Source organism: Alosa alosa, chromosome 15, assembly GCF_017589495.1.
Source record: "Alosa alosa isolate M-15738 ecotype Scorff River chromosome 15, AALO_Geno_1.1, whole genome shotgun sequence".
Lineage (NCBI taxonomy): Eukaryota > Metazoa > Chordata > Actinopteri > Clupeiformes > Clupeidae > Alosa > Alosa alosa.
The window spans coordinates 4,768,822-4,777,421 of NC_063203.1; the positions used below are offsets into that span (position 1 = coordinate 4,768,822).

General features: G+C 38.0%; 1 pseudogene; it reads right to left on the reverse strand.

Moving 5' to 3' along the window:
• Positions 1-4,349: 4,349 nt before the first annotated feature.
• LOC125308588 lies at positions 4,350-7,491 on the reverse strand (annotated as a pseudogene).
• Between the last annotated feature and the right edge of the window lie 1,109 nt (positions 7,492-8,600).

The following is an 8,600-nucleotide window of genomic DNA, read 5'->3' on the forward strand; positions in this document are numbered from 1 at the left end:
TATGACTTCTGCATCTCATCAGATCTAAAAAAAAAAAAGAAAGAAAAAAATAAGAACACAGACTCCTAACAGAGCACTTACACTGAAATATATGAACAAATAACCTCATAAAGACATCATCAAGAAGATAAATGTTTTAAGCATCTGCATGTTAACTCACCTTTCAACTATCCTCCTATATTTTGTTTTATACTGACCCAAAGCAATATCACTGCAACAATGCAACTCAAAAAGTCCTTTGAACTGAACAAAACATTTGTCAAAGCAAAAACCTGTACAGTATGGACTAAGAGCCCTTATAAGAAGAGCAAAGAGCACTAGTGTGTCTACCCTCATCTCCTCATGAAGCTTGTCTCAAGAAGATCCACTGTCCTGGAGGGTATCTTACTTTTATACCCAGTGGAAGTAGGCCATTTAAATTTGCGTAAGGATGACCAATTCTCAAAGGTACACCTGACTTGTGCTCAAAGCCTTCATCACATCACCAAAAAAAAAAAAGGTCAGGGCACACAAATGGTAGTTCAGCTGTGCATATTGATAAGTTATTTGCGCTCAGACCCATTGTGTGTAGTACACAACAACAATCTTGTAAATAACCAAATGGCAAATTATAGATTAGCTTTTCTTTAGAAGATTTGTATTACATCTTCATCTGACATCTACTTCATGAATAACCCCTAAACAAACAAGTCTATGTAACATTCAGTGTAATATAGAATCGAATGCTTCTCTTGTCTCTAATCCCAACACCAAAACTTAGATTTTTCTGTCTGTAGCATTTTTTAATAATGTCCCCCCAGTTTTTTTTTATTTCCCCTTCAGGCCTTCATTCCACTCATGCTAATTAAAGTGTCTGTAACCATGTTCATAACTATATAGTTTTTTCTCTGAAACTGATCAGAAGGTCAGCATTATAGAGCATCTTCACTTCACAGGATAAAATTGGTATTTTCTGTGTACCGTTTGATAAAGCAGTCATGACCTATGTTTTCACACAAGAGATTCTTATGTTTTCATCCACCTGCGCTGGGGCCTGCACAGAGGTTAGAGCCAGTTTGCATTGTTCTGTGAAAACTGTGGTGCACACCCTGGTAAGATTTCTTCAGCTACTTGCCAATTTCTTTCTGGCAAAGCAGTCAATAAACAGTAGGTTTAAAGATAGATAGATAGATAGATAGATAGATAGATAGATACTTTATTGATCCCCAGGGGAAATTCAAGGTCTCAGCAGCAGCATACATACAACACAAACACATTCTTTCTTTAACAGCAGAAAGAGTAATTAAAGTATATAATATAAAAACACAACTAAGCAGTAAGGACAGTAGAAGATAAATAATATGCTCAATATACTAAAATACAAATTATACAAAATACTAAAATACTAAAAAAAGAGGAAAGTGTAAAATGCCCACATATTGTATAGTATACCCTGCACTGCCAAAGGTGTACTGTAGTTAGATTGTGCATTATATGACACAGCTATGTGGTTACAATACTTTCAGAGAAGCCAGCCACTACATGGTGCAAACCACTCCTTTAGTTTGGTTTGCACAGCTCAGTATTAGATATCCAAAACCTTCCAAAAGTGCTCCAAGACAGCATGCAAGTATGAGGTCTTGGCCATATTCACTAATCCTGTCCCTGGCTGTACTTTATTTTATGAGTGCAATGTATTGTGGGGATAATAGAAAGGATAAAACACCATGATGGAAGAATCATGGAAATAAACATTAATATGGGGGTAATTAAGCAGTATGGCATGAGTGAGGGTGATTGATTGATAAGGATCCACAGCTGTTGGGATATCCTTTACCAACCTCAAGATCATGAGTGCCATTTGCTTTTACAACAGTTCTAGTACTAACTAATCAAGTTTAAATTGTATTTTCTATGGTTAATTCAAATTTTTGTTTGGTCATCTTCCACCCCAAAACAATAGGTCAAATCTTAGTGTTGGCAGCATATCGCTCTAGAGGCAAGTTCTGTGAGAGGCGATGTCCTTGTGCACACAGTAGTTTATAGAGCCTACTTTGCTTGTTTATATGTCACATGCTAAATTGAACATTTGGCCTATTCCATTTTCTTCATTTTCTCACTCACTAACTGCCAAATGAGATGTTATGAAATAGCTGAGCTCTCATCTTGACGTTTGTTTGCATTGGAATGATTAATAGCGGTTTTTGAGAAGTCCGAATAGGGATATCCCTGGACATCCCCATTCTGGAATGCTTCTCATCCAATCAGAAATAGTTTGATCAGACCTTATTGTTGTATAACGGGGACATTTATGCTTTTGTATATTTGTATAGTAGTTAAAAATGGTTAAAATGACATTTTAAATCTGCAAAGAGATGGTGATAGCCCATTACTTATTCTTAGGCAATTTTGTTTTGTTATGCATTATCTTATATACTGTATAGTAATCACAACGTACAACTCTGGGATAGATTTACTAACACGCAGTATTTATCAAACCAGCAGCTCATCTGGTAACTAACCTTTCTCCAACCTCTACCGCAATTTGCGCGTACAACGCAAAACTGGTGCTCTGAATGGCGATTCTGTTGTCTTTGAAAGTTCCTCTTATTGAAGCATTTAACCGTAATTTGCAGTAATACCTGCTTCTACCAGGCGGAAATATTTCATCGCAAAACAGACTTACGCTTTCATGGGTAGTTTTCGTAAATACAGGGGAATACCTAATTAGGCGCATTTTACGCTTCTCCTACATTTTAATACGAAACTTCCACTTTCCTCTGACCCTCCTCTGAATGCATATGCATGACACGGGAAAACGCAATTTGCCATTTTCAGCTCCTGCAACAGGCAGTTTGCGGTTTTACCAAGTGCGGCCTGTTTGTAAATAGCTTGTATCAGTTATGTCAGTCTTTGCGAACAATTAACACCTGGAAACAGGCGCAAACGGCTTGATAAATCTATCCCTCTGTTTCCAAAAATGTTGGGATGTAAAAAAACAAACAAATGGGATAATTTGCAAAGTTTGTAAACCTATATTTAGTTTTTAAAAAAGCATCGGCAACATGTCAAACGTTGAAGGTGAGAAATTATATTACTATGAAAAAATATGCTCATGTTGAATTTGATGCCAGCTTTTGAAAGATTTGGAGGTATTCATCACTAAAAGCTGTGTGGGCAAATAATAATTCTGAAGAATTTGGGGTTTTTATCAGCTATAGTACAAAACATCACCTTCATATTCAGAGAATCCAGGGAAATCTTTGTACACAGGAACACGGCTGAAAAACAATATTGGATGGCTGTGATCTTTGGGGCCTCATATGGCGCTGCATTAAAAATCTGTTTTTGTAATGAAAATCATTGCATGGGCTGAGGAAAACATCCAAAAGCCATTCTCTATGAACATGATAGTCCATCCAAATATTCTGGTTAAAACTCCATGCAAAGAAGAAACCATATTTACACATGATCCAGAAATGCCGTTTTCTTATCTGGGCCCAAGCTCATTTAAGATGCACCAAGGTGAAATGTAAAACTGTGGTGAGACCACTACATTTTTTAACTTATTTTTTGCAGAAATGATGGGCTCTGCATCTTATGGGCACATTCTATGATGATATGGGGGTACTTTAGACAGCTTGCACATCTCGAAAGGCACACTTAATGCTGAATGACATATACAGCTATATGCTGTAACTCACACTTCAAATCCGGCAGGTGTGTGGTGAATATGAGATGAGAATATGATAATTGATAATGATTTTAGTTTTTGTGAGAGTGATATCACCGCATTTGAGTTTTATATAAATATATGGCGGCATTAGATTAATCTGCTGGTGTTCACCTCTCTTATAACCAACATCCCTCTCTACTGCTACAATGTGAACACAATTTGTGAGCAGTGTGATTTGCTCAGGGTTTTCTTTTAAATCCACTAGAGGGCGATGTTGCAGTCTTTAAGGCTTGCAAACAAAGTTTGAGCAAAATGAGGGTTCTGACCTGTTGCTGCTTCAAATAATGCAAACAAAGTGGTTTTGAAATGAAATGTGTTGCTGTTGAAATTGCCCATGTTCGGCCTTTTAGGAGTTTGAGCTGTCATTTGAGCATTTAAATATAGTGAACCTGTATGCAAAAATGCTACAGTAGTAACAGCCTTCTGCATTCATTGTTTATTTTGATTTTTTTTATGTATTTGGTGTGTGATGAAGGGCTGTAGAGACCAATGGTTGAACAAAGATGTATGTCACTTGTTGCTTTATTTTATTACTGTATAATGACAAGAATTTCAATACAATCAGTTCATTAAAGAATTATGGAATCACAGAAAACCCACATAGCATTTAATGTGCATTCTTTCTCATGATATGCTACCTTGTGTTTTCATCTGGACGACAAATTATAACATAGCATTTGGGAATGAAAATACAAAATAACAAACCAAAACTAGATGCCAAAATAGCAAATATCTCCACAGGTGCAGCACATTTCCCAGGAGAGCTGACATAAGCAGGAATGAAAGTGATCCAGACAGCACAGAATATCAACATACTGAATGTGATAAATTTGGCCTCATTAAAGTTATGAGGTAGCTTACGAGCCAGAAAAGCCAGTATGAAACACAAAACTGCAAGGATTCCTATATACCCCAACACAGCCCAGAAACCTACAGTTGAACCTTCATTACACTCTAGAATTATCCTGTCTTGGTAAAGACTCATATTCTTGTGTGGGAATGGAGGGGATATAGTTAACCACAGGACACATATCAGCACTTGTATGAGAGTGAAGCCAAGAACACTGAGTCTCTGTTGCAGAGGCCCAAACCACTTCATGACATTACTGCCTGGAAGAGTGGCTCTGAAGGCCATTAACACCACTATTGTTTTCCCCAGAACACAGGAGATGCAGAGAACAAAGGTGATCCCAAACGCTGTGTGACGCAACATACAGGACCACTCAGAGGGCCGACCAATGAAAGTAAGAGAGCAAAGGAAACACAGAGTCAGTGAGAAGAGCAGCAGGAAACTCAGCTCTGAGTTGTTGGATTTTACTATGGGTGTATGTCTGTACTGGCAGAAAATAACTCCAATTAACATGGTCAAACTGGCACCCATCAAGGAAAGAAATGTTAGAATTATTCCCATCACTTCAGTGTAGGATAGAAATTCAATTGTTTTTAAGACACACTGATCACCTTTCCAGTTGGACCAGTATGTTGGAGGACACTTCAGACAATCAGATGCATCTGTATTTAAATAAAAGAAACAGCCTGAGGGTTTCAGAGCTTTCAGATAAAATATGGGTCTACCTTGTCTAAACATTGATAACATTGAATACCACAGTAGTCTTCTTTGATGGAGCATCAACATTAAGACAAAAAACAAAGTAGCATTACCTGTGGTGTTGCTTATTTCTCCCTCTCCACATGGTATGCACTGATAGCAGCAGACAGGCCTGCCTTTCTCCACTGCCTTCCTGGTGCCTGGAGGGCAACTCTTACTACACACAGACACAGGCACCTGCATCATTTTTATTTATTTGTATTTATTGTGATGGACAATCAATAGTAAGTCAATAGAAACATGGTAAATACTTCTGCCTTCCTTATGGGTGCCATAAGGCAACTAAAGTAAGAGAGTCTTACTGTTGTGAACCCTCCACCCCAAACAATGCTGACATTTCTAATTTTGAGTTCTTGTCCTTTGGGCAAAAATCCATTGTAATGGCCAATTTTCAGTGCCTCCCTGGTTCCTCTTTGGACATTTTGTAGATTTATTAGATCGTATATTGCTGGATAATCTCCCTGTTCGTCAAAATATACATTTTCACCCTGTTTTGTGCTGAAATGGACTTGTTGCAGGTATTGTAAAATCTGAAATTTAGAAAAACAAATAAAAAAGAAAGCACGCTAGAACATCAACATATCAATAGATTTAAAACAGGAATGAGTGATGTGTTATGATGAATACAAAGAATTCTTTGATGTAGGTCTAACCTGCCATGGCTGTATGTTAGTGGTTTCAGCACAAGTATCATTGGTAAAGGGCCCTTTTCCAGGCTGACAGGTGTAGAGTTTGTGTAATGCATGTTCCACAGCATATACAGCTTTATAGACATCACTGGTTATTAACGTTTCTGAGATGCTCAGATCCATTACACTGTTTTCTGTCATCGTTTTCGGTTGGTGGATTCAAAGAACAGTTAAAGACAGATTTCCAGAAGTCTCTCAGGAAAAGACTGTTAGGATACTTGGAAGGGTGTAGGCTCTGTAGAAAAGGTCCCAGACCAGGAATCTGTGCCTTGCTGACAGTAAATCCTACAGATCCAATGAGAACAATGTGCCCTTCACTATCTGTAAGGGAATCATCTGTGAGCCATGCTTCACTGCCAACCCACTGCAGACCAGAAATGTTTTGTCGGTGCAGTTCTGCCACTAACACTTTGATCTCCCTGTGAGACATGAAGGCAACAATCACTTTTGATGTGGAGTTTTGTATGACGTCTACTATCTGGCGAACTGAATGTTCAGGATTTGTGCTCTCAAAAGCCTTATTATATTCAATACACACTCCCTCCTCTTTTGCTGCTTTCATAAAACCAGCCATCCCATTGATGCCATAATCATTTGCATTGCTTATGGCTCCAACCCAGGTTCAGCCAAAGTGTCTGACAAGTTGAGCTAGAGCTCTGCTCTGGTAGTAGTCGCTGGGAATGGTTCTGAAGAAGGAGGGGACTCTTTTCTGTTACTCAAGCAAGTACATGTGGCAAAATGACTGATCTGTATAATAAAAAATGACAAATTGAAAAATGTTGGACAGTAGACACAGTTCATATTCATTTGACATATTAGTAAATCTGATATTTGTTCAGATAATTACCAATGGGAATACAATAACATACATAAAGAAGCTTGAACTCTTGGAAAATGATTTATTAATTAAAATTATGGAAATAGTAAATGGAAAGTGTTACCACTGGGACATGAAAACGTCCTATTATCCGTGTGAAACCCACAGTTGGGTTTGAGGCTGAGTGACCTATTATAGCTTGGGCTCTGACTGTTCCTGAACAGTTCTTTCCGTCAGTGACCTTTTCCACACCATTTGCTAATGCCATTGCAGACCTTAGTATGTTGGAATATCCACAGGCATTGTAGATTCTATACCCTAATCTATGTTGTGGGAGAAGAGTTGGATTTTTATTTATCTCTTCAATTGCATATATAACTGTTTGTGCAAATTTAAATTCTCAGTAATTAAGACTGTGGAGAGAAAAATAATTCATAAATCAGTTACTGTTCATTTCAGAAGTACCAAACTTTTCATTCATTTTTTTAGTATATGAGTACTGGTAAGTATACAATACACGGAAGTACAAATAATTACTTTTACTATTAATTACTATAATGCTATTTAAAAAGTATTTTATATATTTTATGCTTACAAGCTTAGCATATTACATGTAAGAAGTAAGGAATCAAAAGCACTCACTTTTTGCAATTTGGTTCATTTGGCAATCTTTGAAATGTAGGTATCTCCCCATCATAACCCGTGCGAAATGTGAAAATTCCGCCAATTATCAGGTCTCCGTGCCCAGCTAGTTCAGGTAGTAATACGCCTCCCTGTAGCCTACAGACAGGCTCGGCTCGTATGAGCAGGGAGATCAAGGTGAGCAGCTTTAGCAGTAGCATCACTCTGAGCAGTAGATCTTATCAGATAGATAGATAGATAGATAGATACTTTATTGATCCCCAGGGGAAATTCAAGAACCAGGCTCTTTATACCATCTATGCCACGTCTTAATTCAGATCAGCAAATATGAAAGACTGTGAAGGGCCTCAGGAGATTGCAGGTGCAACCTGATTGCTGCTGAAAGCCGGGAAATATACACTTATTCTCAGGAAGATGTGTGTTCTGTCTTATCCGGCGCTTCAATAGGTTGAGTTGAACTATAATTTTTATTAATTCATTATTAACCATCTGACTCCAATTGTATTATAAAGGTTAGCCACATATTTACTGTTGGTTATGAAGTATCAATCAATAGTAATAATGTTTTTCCAAAGGATTATCTCTCTATCAAAGGCTTATCTGTTAATAATAAAGGATCCAACCTGACACCTTTAGCAGTACTTCTCAGTTCAGCAGTGGTGGAGAAAGTACTGAAACTCAGTACTTAAGTAAATGTACAAATAAGCAGATAAATATTAACGGTTCTATAATAGTCTACAATTAATTTGTGCCACAAATGATCAGACGTGTGACAGAAGCATGGGCATAGCCTGTAACTTCGTTGATCCGCGAACTAGCAATCTCATCGGAGAGGAGCCCCTAAAGGCCTCTACATACTCGCCGTTCCCGACCTATAGCGCGACAATGTGATGTCACGGGAGCACCGTAACCATTTATACTCGCGCGTGGTGGTTGCGACACTAGTTCAAATATTCTCCTGAACAGAGGTGTCGCTGTTGTCAAAAGGCTATCGCTACCTACGATACACATAGAAGAAGCTGTCAGAAGTATTGGCGTCAATGGCAGTAAAAAACACTAGCTAGCCTCTGTGATGGTACTTCAGACTTTGGTTGCTGCTATTCACAACTACCATCATTATTACCATCT